The sequence below is a fragment of the Kryptolebias marmoratus genome, linkage group LG23 (genome assembly GCF_001649575.2).
Source record: "Kryptolebias marmoratus isolate JLee-2015 linkage group LG23, ASM164957v2, whole genome shotgun sequence".
Taxonomy (NCBI): Eukaryota; Metazoa; Chordata; class Actinopteri; order Cyprinodontiformes; family Rivulidae; genus Kryptolebias; species Kryptolebias marmoratus.
In genome coordinates, this window is record NC_051452.1 from 1,682,681 (window position 1) to 1,696,688 (window position 14,008).

The 14,008-nt window shown below is 40.4% G+C and overlaps 1 long non-coding RNA gene across 5 annotated transcripts in view; it reads right to left on the reverse strand.

The window, feature by feature from the left end:
• LOC119616745 overlaps positions 1–14,008 on the reverse strand; it is a 319,450-nt gene that overhangs the window by 235,083 nt on the left and 70,359 nt on the right. For 4 of the 5 annotated variants that reach the window (XR_005232754.1, XR_005232758.1, XR_005232756.1 and 1 more), the window contains exon 4: positions 5,099–5,183. The exons of the other annotated variant lie outside the window; for it this stretch is intronic. This is a non-coding gene — a long non-coding RNA (uncharacterized LOC119616745). The remainder of the gene's footprint in view (positions 1–5,098; positions 5,184–14,008) is intronic. 5 annotated transcript variants of the gene reach the window in all.

The window sequence follows — 14,008 nt, forward strand, 5'->3', positions numbered from 1 at the left end:
GCTGCAGACCAGGGACAATCCAGAAATGCTCATGAATGTCAGTTTAGAAGCTATCAAAGTTCTCAAATAAAGCACCTTTTGAGAATGTCAATGTTTGTTGGGAATTATCTTACAGAACTAGGAAGTATTTTTGGTTTATATATTAAAAGTTATGGTTGATTTTTGATTTTAGTAAAAAAAAAAAAAAAAACTTTTAGGAAAATGCCCTGCGAAATCAGGTATTTTAGCCGCAACAATCACAAAAAATGCCTGTGAAATCCTGGAGGGACTGACTAATTAAAGTGGTTGTGTAAAAAGGGTTCTGTAGAGGTAGAAAAGACAAGATAAGGTAATATTTTCCCAATCCCTCGGTTTAAGTTTAGATTTTGTTTTGAGATTTCTCATTTCGTCCCGTTTCATTTTCCTGCCACCTTCGTCGTCAGTCCTGCCACATTCGGAAATCAGCACCAAGGGAGTAATCCTCCCAAAGGCCACAGCTTTAATTACAGACGTACCACGGCCACCGGTTCTTCCGATCAGCTGGTACTGATGTTTCAGTCGCAGGAAAAGTCACTTAAATCGACCCAAAGCACAGTTTGACTTCTGACTCCAGGAATATTTATGCTCAAACAGACAACCGCCACTTATTACTGACATATAACCGTGAGACAGAGCAGGAGATCGTTACGTCCTAAATAGAGTTCGAATAAGGGTGAAAATAAGAGCCACTAAATGGACTTGAATGGACCCAAAAAAAAAAAGAAAAGCCTCAGAATTTCGCTGCCGTTCTTTGATTAAAACCCTTCGAACACAAAGAAGACGAGAAAACTTAGCAAAAAACACAAGAAGAACACAAAGAAAAAGGAAGAATTTATTTGCGTACTTGTATGATTCCTTTTGTAGCCAGCGTTGTGGAGATCTCAACCTTTTCCCGCTTGTTTCTTATCGACGGCGAGAAAAAGTGATTTTCAATCAGCTGGGGTCATTTTACGTGTTTACAGGCTGAAAGGAAACCTGATCTCGAATCAGTAATTCACCTCCTCTCTCAAACACACACACACCTTCAACATGAGCCAATTAAGACATATCAAGACACGCACATCCAGACATTTTGCTTGATCGCTAGTCAACGCTCGAACAGCCGATACCAACTCAATGCCAGGCAATTAGCATGAAATCATGGCAGGAAGCAGCTTTCGTTTTACCCTGACTGGATCATTATTTTTGAGCTTGCATGTTTTTTTCTCCATCAAAAGGGGCCATTTTGCTTCTGGGTAGACCTTATGGTAGATCCAGGCTAGCCTCGGTGCCTTTAGAGTCCCCGCTTTCCGAATGTCAATCATTGTCCATTTGTCAGTCATTGTCCGTTTGTCAGTCATTGTCCCTTCACAACCGAGTTTGTTTAATACCAAGGAAGTCTCCTCTTTGTGTCTGAACTGAGGTCCTGAATTCGTCTTCTGGCCGGGTTATGTGACAAATATAAGATGCAAAAATGGTTTTATTCGGGCTAAAAACTTACTTAGATCTTTTCTTTTTGTATAAATGTCTGTTGGAGCACAGAATGCCACAGCACACTTCTACATTTAACACTAACAGTTGCAAACAGAACTGAAGTATTGTGATTATGACAGGTTAGCTGAGGACAAAGTGTCCCAAAGACACTTGCTAATGCCCCTTTTCCACAGGCTCTAATTCAGAAGTCCAGCTCGGCTCGATAAAGAATGCATCTCAAAGAGGAACGCCTCCTCGTGTTGCAGGGGGCAGGGCTACCGAAACTTGCCGCAAGTTGTGTAAACGACGAAATGGACAACGTTGGCCCTGTGTTGTTGCTGTTTTTAAACTTATGGGGATTCTCCTGAGACTTCAGGAAGAGAGGCGCAGTGGAAGAAACGCTCTGGATGCCGCCATTGTTGCGCGGAGTAGGACGGCCGTTATCCGCCAGAGATTTCAGGCTTTACAGCGCCTTCAGCTGGAGGACAGACGGCAGAAACGTTGCAGGGTAAGCTAACGCTGTTGTTTATATTCCTACCTTCGCTCTTTATGCTCGCATCTGGTCACACCCACGACCAATGAGTGAACAGGAGCTAAGCTGGCGCTGCCCACCTGGCTGGCCCTGCTCCGAAGCAGGGACCAAATAAGCAGGGACCGGCCTCGAAAAAATGCAGGTGTAAACGCGCACAAAGCGAGCCGAGCAGAGTGGAGCCGGGACCTTTAGAGCCGGTGGAAAAGGGGCATAAATGTGCTCATTTCTAAGGACAATGTCTTTGTGACTCCAATTACTACCGTTGAGATAACTGAGAAACATAAATGTCTTTTTTGGTTCTTTCAAAAAGAGGTTGCAAGAGGGTACGAACATAAACCAATGTCATGATGGTATAAATAAATCTCCCAGTTGTCAACCTTTCAGACCCCTGTTTAATTCTACAGTTGTTATAAATAATTACCTTTACTCACAACTTATGAAACCTTCAAAGTTACAGAAAAGTTTAAAGCTCATTTTGATTATTTCATCAAAAAAATGCATGCGCAAAAATAACTTTTAATAACGCCATATGGTGATGAATAACTACAGCAGGTGTAGCACAGGTACCGGTAGCACAAACAGAAACCATAATGGCCGCCCCCCCCTCTTCCCGGTTTTTGCTCGCAAACTAGCAGATGCGTTTTATTTGTGCTATAAATTGCACCTTGGAGTCCCTGAGAGACTTCGGGTGGGAATAGAAGGAGACGCAGATGGCGTCGTTATTACGCCGCGGGCTCGCCGTTCGACAGTTGTCGATCGGCTCGTAACCGTAAGCCAGAGCCGAAACTCGCATTGTAAAACCAGAACGCGCCGTTAGCAACGCCCAGGTGAGGTCTGATTCTTACAAATTAAACCTGAAACAAAATTATTCTTTTAGAAGTGCAGGCAGGGAAAAAAAAAAATGTTGCGGTAATTATTATACTGTACGGGCGTTATCGTTCGCATACAAAGCCGGCGGCGTTCCGGGAAACCGAGCACTTCGGAAGTTGCAGGTGGAGCTGGCGCATCCAGGTGGAGGCTCGTGATCCTGCACTCGGAAGGCGAAGAGAGCGACGTTAAATGAGCCGCGCTCCCCGCGTCAGCGACTACTGAGGGGGAAGGTGTGTTTCCAAACTAACTAGCTCCGGCCCCACTTACTAAATCTTCATTATCTAATGCGTGAGCTGCCAAGCTTTTAGGCTTATTACTGTAGGCAAATGGGAACAAAAGCCTGCTGTAATTACTCGGCCTCCCTGGTGGGTGAAGGCAGCTTTCTCAGGGAGCTTAGCAGCGACTCTTTGTGTCGCTTTCCCCACATATTAGCCGAGGAAACACAACACAAGCTGCTCTTAGCGTTCCGTTTTACTGCTCTTCCTCGCTTGTACTTCTCGTCCGCCCTTCATCTTTTAGGTCCTTTTCGAAGTCTGTGCAGTTCTCCAAATAAATGACAGGAAATTTCTTTCTTTTTTTTTTCCAATTTATGTGCCATTTTCGCAATTAAACTGCCCCCCCCCAAAAAAAAATGAGAGAGTGAGAGGTAGAAAATAATCATTTTCATCAAAATAAGGGGAAATACTGAAGTGGTTCATTTGTTTCTGCTGACAACAAGGTATTTAACTCCTGAAAAGAGGGTTGCTTAAGGACCAATTTCACATTAGATGAACATTCTGGGATTTGCAGAGTTCGGGGAGCACGAGACGACAGTTTCATACATATGCCGGCCACCGAAGGCTTTATTCAGTGGTTATATTGCCCCATTTTTACAACCAAATCTTGGCATCTGTAAATGGAAATAAATGGTCTAATATCGCAGTCTTTAAAGTGATAGTTCAGATGTATTGAAGTGAGGCTCTGCGGAAATGTTATGAATGATTAATATCTTAACTGTTGCAGATAGGTAGATAGTTCTTTGATTGATATATATATATATATATATATATATATATATAAAATAATTTACAGAACTTTGAGTTCTGGCTCCCGTCCCGTAGTTTGGTTATGTCCCCATATGACACACACAATGTAATCCGTCAATTATAGACATTCCTGATTCCTGATTCCTGAACTTGTTAAGTGTAGAAAGTGTCTGCACTTATTTGTGGCAGAACAGAAAAGAAGCAGATAAAGGAAGTTATTTTATTTGGATAATAATCATGAAACTCCTTAATTAAGCTCACTTCTAAACAGGCGATAGTCATAGAATTGGAGAGAATGACATGAATAGTTTGTCATTTCATGTTCAGTATGATTTCATCAGTGCAATCCGGTCAAATCATCAACATTTTGGATTTTTTTTTGCTCTATCTATTATACAAAAGGAGGAGAAGTAAGTAATAATAAGCAGTTTTAGGTATTATGGGTATATGCTACGTACGCCACGACCTACGCCAGTTTGGACGGCGTTTAATTTGGAAAACCTTCAGCGGGAAGGCAATCCCAAAGCTGCAACGCTCTTACTCGTCTCCAAGCAGGTTAGTCCCGTCTTCCTGCTCCCTCACCTCCACCGGACACGACCTGACAATCCGTCTTTCCCACGTTCAGAATCTGATGAGACCATGTTTTCTGTTAAACCGCTCTGCCTACATTGGCTTCTACCGTACTTTTCTCAAAGTGTTCAAATTCTACCCTGTATTTCTTTCTCTTTCGGCCTTCTCACCATCAAACTCTAGTGATGAGAAGGCCTCATCTCATTAGGTTTACTTGATAAATACATAAAATGCAAGCCGGGTTTTCCAATCTGACCCATTTCTTTTTGCCACAACTTTAAGAAAAGCCTTGTATAGCTACATTGTTTTATACTAATTAACTAATGCTAATGTGTTTGACCTTTTTCATTCTCTCTCTTAAGCCCCACAAACAGGTCTGATGGTTTTATTATCCCCGTGGCTGCTCAGAGTAGAAAACACAAGCGTTTTGTGAAAAGAAAAGCATCCCTGTTTGCTGCTGCTGTAATAAATTGCTTTTATTGCCTCACGGTGTGTGATTTAACCTCCTATCCACTCGTGGTTCGAAGACAAGCCCACGAGTTGCTGGAAATTCAAACAGCTTCACTGAAGTAAACATTTTTTCTCCTATCGTATTGAGGTGGTGCAGTAATTGTACTTCGTTAAGGCTTACTGTACGGAACGCCAAGCCATCGTACGATCTCCCGTCTAGAAGAACCTTCTAAACCTCCGTTCTTTTCATGAGGCGTGGTTTCCATCTGTGAAATGAGAACATTTATTACAGTCTGGTATTACCCAACAAGAAAAGGAAGCCTGGGTTGTAAAGCCCTCTACAGCGCCCTTAAAACAAGTCCAATGGCGAGAAGCCTGTAAAAAAAGGACTTTTAAAGGGTTTTATGCTAAATTCCCAAGGAAGTTTAAAATAATCTACACCCCCTATTTAGGACAATTTGTGTACGGTTCGTTCTTTGTTTTTTTTCATTTCAAAATAAAATTGCAAAAACAAAACAAGCATGTGTTTTTTTTTGTTTTTTTTCGTTTTTAAAACTAAATTAGAAAAACGGCAATTGCAAAAATAAAAACAGGGGTATGTTTTGGGTTTTTAAACCAAAGACGAGCTTTTATTTTGTTGTTAATTCAACGGGACCTTATGGCAGAACCGGAAATGAAGACCTGAACTCCCGGCAGTCACCAGCAGGTGGCGGTAATGTACGCCTTCCGTTTCTCGCCAACCGCCGTTAAAATCCACAAGAAGAAGAAGAACTTTTTCAGTTAGCGCTTCAGAATCTACCAGTTTTACGACAAATTTGTGAAATACTTAGGAAAGTTTAGACAAATCAAACGCTGGCGTGTGACATCAACACTCAAAGTGAAACATTCTGTGTTTGTCTCCAAAATCATAAAACTGAAACTGTGACAGAATAAAAACAATAAAAAAATATTAAAACTCCAGTTCAGTCATGTAAAGTTCCAACTTTCGTTCTTTGGTTTTTGTCGTTTCAAAATAAAATTGCAAAAACAAAACAAGCATGTGTTTTTTTGTTCTTTCGTTTTTAAAACAAAATTAGAAAAATGGCAATTGCTAAAATAAAAAAGGGGTACATTTGTTTTTTTTTTAACTGCAATGGTTAAAACAAAGACAAGCTTTTATTTTGTTGTTAATTCAACGGGACCTTATGGCGGAACCGGATATGAAGACCTGAACTCCCGGCAGTCACCAGCAGGTGGCGGTAATGTACGCCTTCAGTTTCTTTAAAATCCACAAGAAGAAAAAGAACTTTTTCAGAATCTACCAGTTTAAAAATGGATCCGTTTGTCTTATTTAGAGGGAATCAACGCATTTCACTGAGAGCTGATGATCTTACCGTCAACAAGATTTCTTTCATATTCCAAGGAAGTCATTAAATCAGGACATTACCGCCACCTGCTGGTGACTGCCGGGAGTTCAGGTCTTCATTTCCAGTTCCGCCATAAGGTCCCGTTGAATTAACAACAAAATAAAAGCTCATCTTCGGTTTAACCATTGCAGTTAAAAAAAAAACAACAACACAAAACGTACCCCTTTTTTAATTTTGCAATTGCCATTTTTCTAATTTCGTTTTAAAAACGAAAAAAAACACATGCTTGTTTTGTTTTTTGCAATTTTGAAACGAAAAAAAACCAAAGAACGGAACCGTACGCGGATTCTTAACCTCAGAACTTTAAAAATTGACAAAACCATTTTCCCGAATGAGCATTGTTTATGTTGTGACAGTCCATAATTGATCTGTTTCCATGTGGCAGCTTTATGAAATCACAACTCCATATTGAAATATAAAAGGACCTTTCTTTTTTTTTAACCCACTTTTTATATGAAAGCCTTCAAACCGTACGGTCGTAAACACAGAGCTGTGTCTTAGTTCCGAATCTTAAAACAACAAAGCCACCGGCGAATGGCCTCCATTTTTCTTGTCTAATGTCCGAACAACTCCGCAGTAGAAACATCACTCGTAAAATAAGTTCCAGCCATTGCTCTCTTTGTTATCTTGTCCTGGCTTTTTTTTTTTTTTTTACGAGTCCGGGCACGGTTTTGCTTTGGTCAGGTGATAACACACCGGCAAGGGGAGAGTATACATCTGTCGGATGTTTGGCAGAGGGACTCTCGCTGTGAAACATTGAGTCAGCTAAAAGGTTCGAGCTCCGTCAGCACCCCTGCGGTGCCTTTACGGTTTAATACAAAGAGCCGAGGCAAGGCTGACAGAGAGGGGCTGCGGTAGGAACCTAATAAAACACGCAGGCACGGTGTTACGTGCGCGCACACACACATACACACAAACAGGAGCCAGCTAGTGAGCCTTACATGAAACACTCCTTTCAACTATTCCCAGCTGTGGGTGATAGTCCATGACAGTTTGGTATTAAAGTAACCCAGCAGAGTTTTAAAAAATGGACTGTAGACAGGGAATCCATCACATTGACATATGTTTTTGACAAAATGACACTGGAGTTGTTTCCATTTTGTGTACAGTTTGCAATCAGACTTGCCGATGTGCCGAAACTCGTCTTTAAGGCGGCGAAAACACCGATGGAACTGCTGGTATTAAAGCAAGAATTTCCTTCTCTTTAAAGAGCATTCAAAGACCGTCCGAAATTTGAGATTGTAGACATTTGCTGAAAGTCCGGCAGTATCACTTGGGATTGTTTTCAAGGTTTGAGCCAAACTTGTATCCATTTTTTTAAACATAAGACGCTCCTAGTTTGAAACTCTGGCTTGAAAGGCAGCTATTGATTTGCGTTCCTTTAAGAAATGTTTGGCCTTTGATTGTGTTTGCCTTCAGGAACGGTAAAATAAATGTAGCAGCTTTTCAAATATATGCGCACATATTTATAAGGACAGTGGCTGAATGTACTTTATACACTAAATAGTTGGGTGGTTTGTGCAAAAATAATAATGCAAGTAATACACGGTCACTTAGAGGATCTTTTTTTGTTTTTCTAGGATCTATAGAACTTAACCTGAAGGGGAGGTTGAATGTTTCACAGCCTTTGAAAAGAAGCAGTTTCTTAGTCTGCTAGTTTTAGTACTAATGAGTTTGTGTTTTTCACAGCTGGAAGGGAGGAGAATAAACGAAGACCAGGGTGATTGGGGTCATTTCGAATAGGCCATCTTTTGAACCAGTGGGGTGGGTAAAGGGCTTGCCAACCACCAGTTCTGCAGCCTTCGCCGCTTGCTGGAGGTCCTTCCTGTTCTCTCCTGAGCAGCAGGTGAACCACGCCGTCCAGCAGTAAGTCAGGAGTCCCTGTCGTTGGCTGGTAGACGTTGGTGAACAGGTGATGAGGGAGGTTAGCAAGCTTTGTCTTTTTGAAAAAGTGAAGTTTTTGTTGTCCCTTCTTTGACCTGGTGAGAGATGTGTGCAGAAAATTTCTCCACTTCCTTCTCGTTTATGCACAGGGCACAGTGATTGTAATAAATTTATGAAGGACTTATTTGGTTTTTGGCATCATTTCTGACCAGATTATTGGTTAAAACCACTCTGTCAGGTGCAGAAACCCATGTCTGTTAGTCATCCTGTTATTTTTCAATCATCAAATGGCGGGACAGCCATGGGTAAAGGAAGGGACCGAGGACACGTCCTTGTGGTGTGCCAATGATCAGGTTGTGAGTTAATTTTGGGGTCTGCTGCTCAGGAAATCCAATATTTATGTGCATAGTGAACTGCCTTTTCCAAAGTTGCTTAGTTTCTGCACCAGTTTGAGAGGAATGATTGGATTGACAGTTGATCTGAAATGTGGACAGTTGTGAAACTGCAAACTGGTGCTGTACAAGATCAGCAAGGATAACCAACTTGATGTGAGATGGAATGAATTCTCTTAAGATTTCTTCACATGTGTGGAAAATTTGGCTACATTACATTATGCAAACATCACAGACACCATCTTTTCTCCACACACATCTAACTCTTTTCGGAACTGTCTGTCTGAGGCTGTTCAACAGGAAGTTCCACAGTTGGTGGCTCTAAGCACTCCTCCCATCCTCCCCGTACCCAGTGATGTGCTTACTCATCACTCTTACTTTCAGTGGGGCTTCTGTTTTATGTTTGTCAGGGAATATGTGGAGGCATTTAAGCGACTCGGCCAGCTGGTGCCGTTATTGTCATGGAGTCACGACGGGATAAACGGAATCTCAGTTCATTTGGTTAATTGTTAATCTGTTGCCATTCGTTTAGTCTCTGGGCTGTTAATGTATTGGCACATTTGTGCAAATGGTGCAGGGGAAAAAAATAAATAAAAATCTTCTGCTTGACACATTGCTTTCCTGCTCTTCTGGTACGTGATTGAGTTTGTGAATTGCTTCTCCAATAGTACGGCAGCCATTACTGCATTTGACTATTTTAGAGTGGCTGGTTGCCGTTGTACTGGGGTCAGATTGTTTAAATATATGCTCCTTTTTATTTTGAAACAATTTTTTTTAGGCTTTTTTGACATGTTAACCAGACAATTGTTTTCTTTAAATATTCAATTTCTTGTCACTCCTACTGGCAAAGGCAGTTTACTTTGCAGTGTAAAGTGAATTTATTTTCTCTTCTTTTACAAATATAGTTTGTAAATTTGATACAGTTTGACTCTGTGAACACAAGATGCCCAAATCGATACCCATCCTCCACGGTGGTTCCCAGCTGGTGTGAGATATTTGTGCTGACATATATAAATATTGATAAAATGGCTCGTTTCTTGGGCTTGTTACAAGAAAGGTTTTTTTCTTTAAAAAAAAAAATAAATAAATAAAGCATGAAAGTTGCAACTGAACAAACCACGAGGCTCTGGAAACAATGTGTCTGGGATTGGTGAAACGAAATCAAAGACAAAAAAAAATCCAAACACCTCAAAAGTCAAAGCACGGTGGTGGAAGGCTGGTGATTTGGGCTTGTTGTTAAGACTGTTATGACTAGTTTTAGCTACAACTAAGAAATCATTTGTGTAGAAACCTACAAATAGTCCCTGTATGAAAGAAGATGTATGGATGCATTTTTTTTAATTCAAGCTGGACTTCAAGCCTTCAAATCTCATTACCCTTTTTGTCCAAATCTTATTATTTATGCATGTATTTCTTGTTCTGCTTGATGTAGTTTTTACCACATTCTGTAGAACTGCATAAACTACGCATATGCAGCATGCAGCTCTAGTTAGAAAGTACTTTAATACAGCGAGGTTTACGACGTTTTCCAGGTGATGAAGGGGCTTTTATCATGTTAAATGCACATCATGTGTGCATGTCATGGAAAGACTAATGGCAAAGGGTGTTTAAGATGGTCTTCATGAAAGGGTAAAGTAATAAGATGTTGATAATGCTGCACAAGCTTTAAAGACGACTCAAAGTTGAGGACATCCAGGGAGATGATGTCTTCCTCACTGCTTGAATATGTTTAATTGGTGGCCTGGAAAACTCGGTTCAATGATTTGGAAAAAAAAAATCGCAACTCTTTTTGAACTTTTAGTCGGGACCTACTACAAATCGTGCACATTCCTCTCACAGGCTGAAAATTATTGCTTCGCGGCGTAAACGACCCCCGTGGGCGAAAGCGAAGCGTTTTCCTTTTGACTGGCAGCAAATCTCCTTGTTCCAAACCAGGGAGCGTTATTTATGACCGACTTATGGGAAGGTTGAAGTGGCGGTGTAAAAAAAAAATAAATAAATAAAAAAAAAAAATTTACAAAGGTCGCTGCACTTTACAGTCTCTTTGCTCCTTTTGAGTTCCGAAAAATACTTTTCACTTCTGGACGTTACGACTTACACACCTTTAACAGGCTCCAAGTGTGTGTGAGTACACCAAACACATTTACTAAGACTCTAAACATGACTCGCTTTGATAGTCACTAATCAGAGTACAGGAGACAAAAAATGTCCAAATAACTCTTTTTATAGACCCCCAGATTTGATGGCTTTTGGAAGCGGAGTAAATCTCAGCACCAAGTGGCTTCAAAGTGGAAATCTGTTCACTCTGGCTCAGAGGACTTCCTGTTGGAGGATGCAGCGTTTTGGAGGGAAAATTGGCCAATAAATAAAAGTCCCGTTTGTCTGCAGGATTATGAAAAATTTGTTTTTTTTTCCCCCAACTCCGCGCAGTAATTTCGAATAATTAAAAAGGCAGAGCAAAGTGAGGTTTCAATAGTGATAAGCAGGGTTATTTAGGTGGGTCATGGATTTCTAGAGAAATGTGTATAGCTTTGAATCATGGTCATGCCAAAAAAGGAACAAATTATGCCTGTTGCAATGCCTTGAAAACAAGAGTTCAGGTCTTTTAAAGTGGGACCTTGCATCCTGTGATGGAATTCATATTGTGTATATTCATGCCAGAGTTTTTTTTTTTTTTTTTGGTAATAAATCATGGCTTTATAGTCATTTTGGTCAAACCTTGAAAAGAACTATGCAAAATTTCATTTATTACACTGAGATCTTGCATAATCTGTTCAAAGCATGTGTTTGGGATGAAAGTTAGCTATTATATCTGTCTGTCTGTCTATATCTGGTCTATTAGATGCGGTGGCCATCTTGAATTGGGTTAGCTTCAAACGCGGCACTAAGCTACCCAATGATTGCTTTCGGAGAGTTTCATTCATTTCCATCCCGTGGGTCTTGAAATAGGGCGGCACAGTTGTGCAGCGGTTAGAGCCGTCTCCTCACAGCGAGAAGGCTGCAGATTGGTTTCCCAGCTGGGGACCCTTCTGGGTGGAGTTTGCATGTTCTCCCCGTTTTCTCCGGGTACTCTGGTTTCCTCCCACACCCCTAAAACATGCATGTTCGGTTAATTGGTAACTCTAAATTGTCCCTAGGTGTGAGTGAGAGTGCGAATGGTTGTCTCTTGTTTCTCTGTGTCCCTGAGATGGACTTGCGACCTGTCCAGGGTGTCCCCTGCCTCTCACACAGGGACCCCTGGAGATAGAGACCAGCTCCACCGCGACCCAGAAAGGAAAAAGCCATTCGTCTAAAGAAAACCGATAGACGAATGGTTAAACCCAACAGTTAATGCCAAAGTTTGAAGGGAAAAACTTGTTCAATGCGTTGTGTTCGGGCTGTGTGTTGGCTTATGACAACACCAGATTCTACCTCAATATCTATAAAACTGACTGAGTTGTAGTCTTTGTCTTTGGCAGCCATCTTGAATTGGATTGGCTTCGAAGGCCTTTCAGTTTTGGATGTGAAATCCATCTAGCAGTTCATGAGATATCTAACAGACGGTTAGATCAAAATAGGTAAAGGTAAACTTTTAAACAAAGACTTCATGTTAATAATAATAATCTAAAAAAATACGTAATTATTACGAGTACCCATTTTTTGCTAATTGGTAACGAGAGATGTAGAGGTTTATAAAAACATTTGCATAAACTAATGTTAAATTTCTTGAGATTGGAATTATTTAAAGATGGCAGCAAATCCCTTGAGGTGTTGAACTTCTTGAACGAGTCATTCATCAGTCTGGTCCAAATTAGTCTTTTTTTCTCCAAACCGAGATTATTTAAGGAGCTATTTACAACAGATAGGAGAGTAAATGTCCATAACCTTCCCACACAAATAAAGTTTTGAACCATGAGTTAGATGTCTTTAAGAAAAAAAAGAAGACATGCAAAGTTATTGTGTAGGTTTGATAGATTCCAGCTTGAAAACCTAGCCAGACCCTAAGTTTGTCGGCTGTTTTTCCAACTTTGTCGCTTCCTGAAATCTAATCTGACAGAAAATTAAAACTTGGAAGGAATATGTGGCACAAACTAGGGCATAAATATTTGGAATTTGTTAGGCCCGAGACATCTTCATAAAAAAAAAATAAACCCATGGATGAAAAAGTTTCACCACTGTCCCAAAGATTTGAAGATTTTTGGTGCTTTCAGTTGAGGACTTTGTGGTTCTGAAGACTTGGACTCAAGTATTATTTAAAAGCAAGGACTTAAGGTTGTGACGATACATCAAAAGACAACCCGGACACAACTGAAACAACATTTTGTGATAATAAATGGTCATGAAATGGAACTCGAAACAAGAAAAACATTTGATAACTTAACAAAGTTAAGTTTAGGAACCTGATTTGTCCCTGGATTGGTCGTGCAACTACAATTTAAACCTCTGCACTTACACTGTTTCGTGAAACTACATTAAAGCTCAAAGCATTTATTTTACGTCCTGTAGTGAAGAACTAAACAATCAGCAATCAGAGTTTAGCAAAAATTTAGAATGCTCAAACACGATGGTCGTGCCTTGATTGGATTAGGATTACAGTGCTCGAACGCGCCGCCCAACAGCTGTCATCAAATTCAAGTGGTGTTCAACTTCGTTCGGTGCACAGAAGACCAGTAAGAAAAGACAGAAATCCTTAGTCCCTACTGCTCTTACTTTTGGTCATATAAAAGGCTTTCTCCTCGTAAAACATATAAAAATATCAGCTTTAAGGCGATGAAGGGCCTTAAGATGAGTTGAAATCCAAGAAACTTTACTGTCAAGGGAAAAGAGTGAAGCTGGTAAGAAAAGTCAAACTGGTTTGGGGGTTTTTATATCAATCTCTTGGTGGAGTCCATTCAAACGTTACACAGCCAAACCAGAGCAACAATAATGGGCGAAGGGGGGCAGAGGCTCCGCAATCAGGGTCAATTTAGTTCAGTGAGAAACGATTGAGAATGTTTAATGTTTCAATTTGCCAATATCGCTGCTCAGACCTCTGTCTCCCACTGTGACGTTTTGAATACTGTACTATTATGAGTCCTGAATCCGTGTACGGTTCGTTCTTTGGGTTTTTTGTTTCAAAATAAAATTGCAAAAAACAAAACAAGCATGTTTTTTTGTTTTCTTTTCGTTTTTAAAACGAAATTAGAAAAACGGCAATTGCAAAAAAAAAAAAAAGGGGTACTTCTTTTTTTTTTTACTGCAATGGTTGAACCAAAGAAGAGCTTTTATTTTGTTGTTAATTCAACGGGACCTTATGGCGGAACCGGAAATGAAGACCTGAACTCCCGGCAGTCACCAGCAGGTGGCGGTAATGTCCTGATTTAATGACTTCCTTGGAATATGAAAGAAATCTTGTTGACGGTAAGATCATCAGCTCTCAGTGAAATGCGT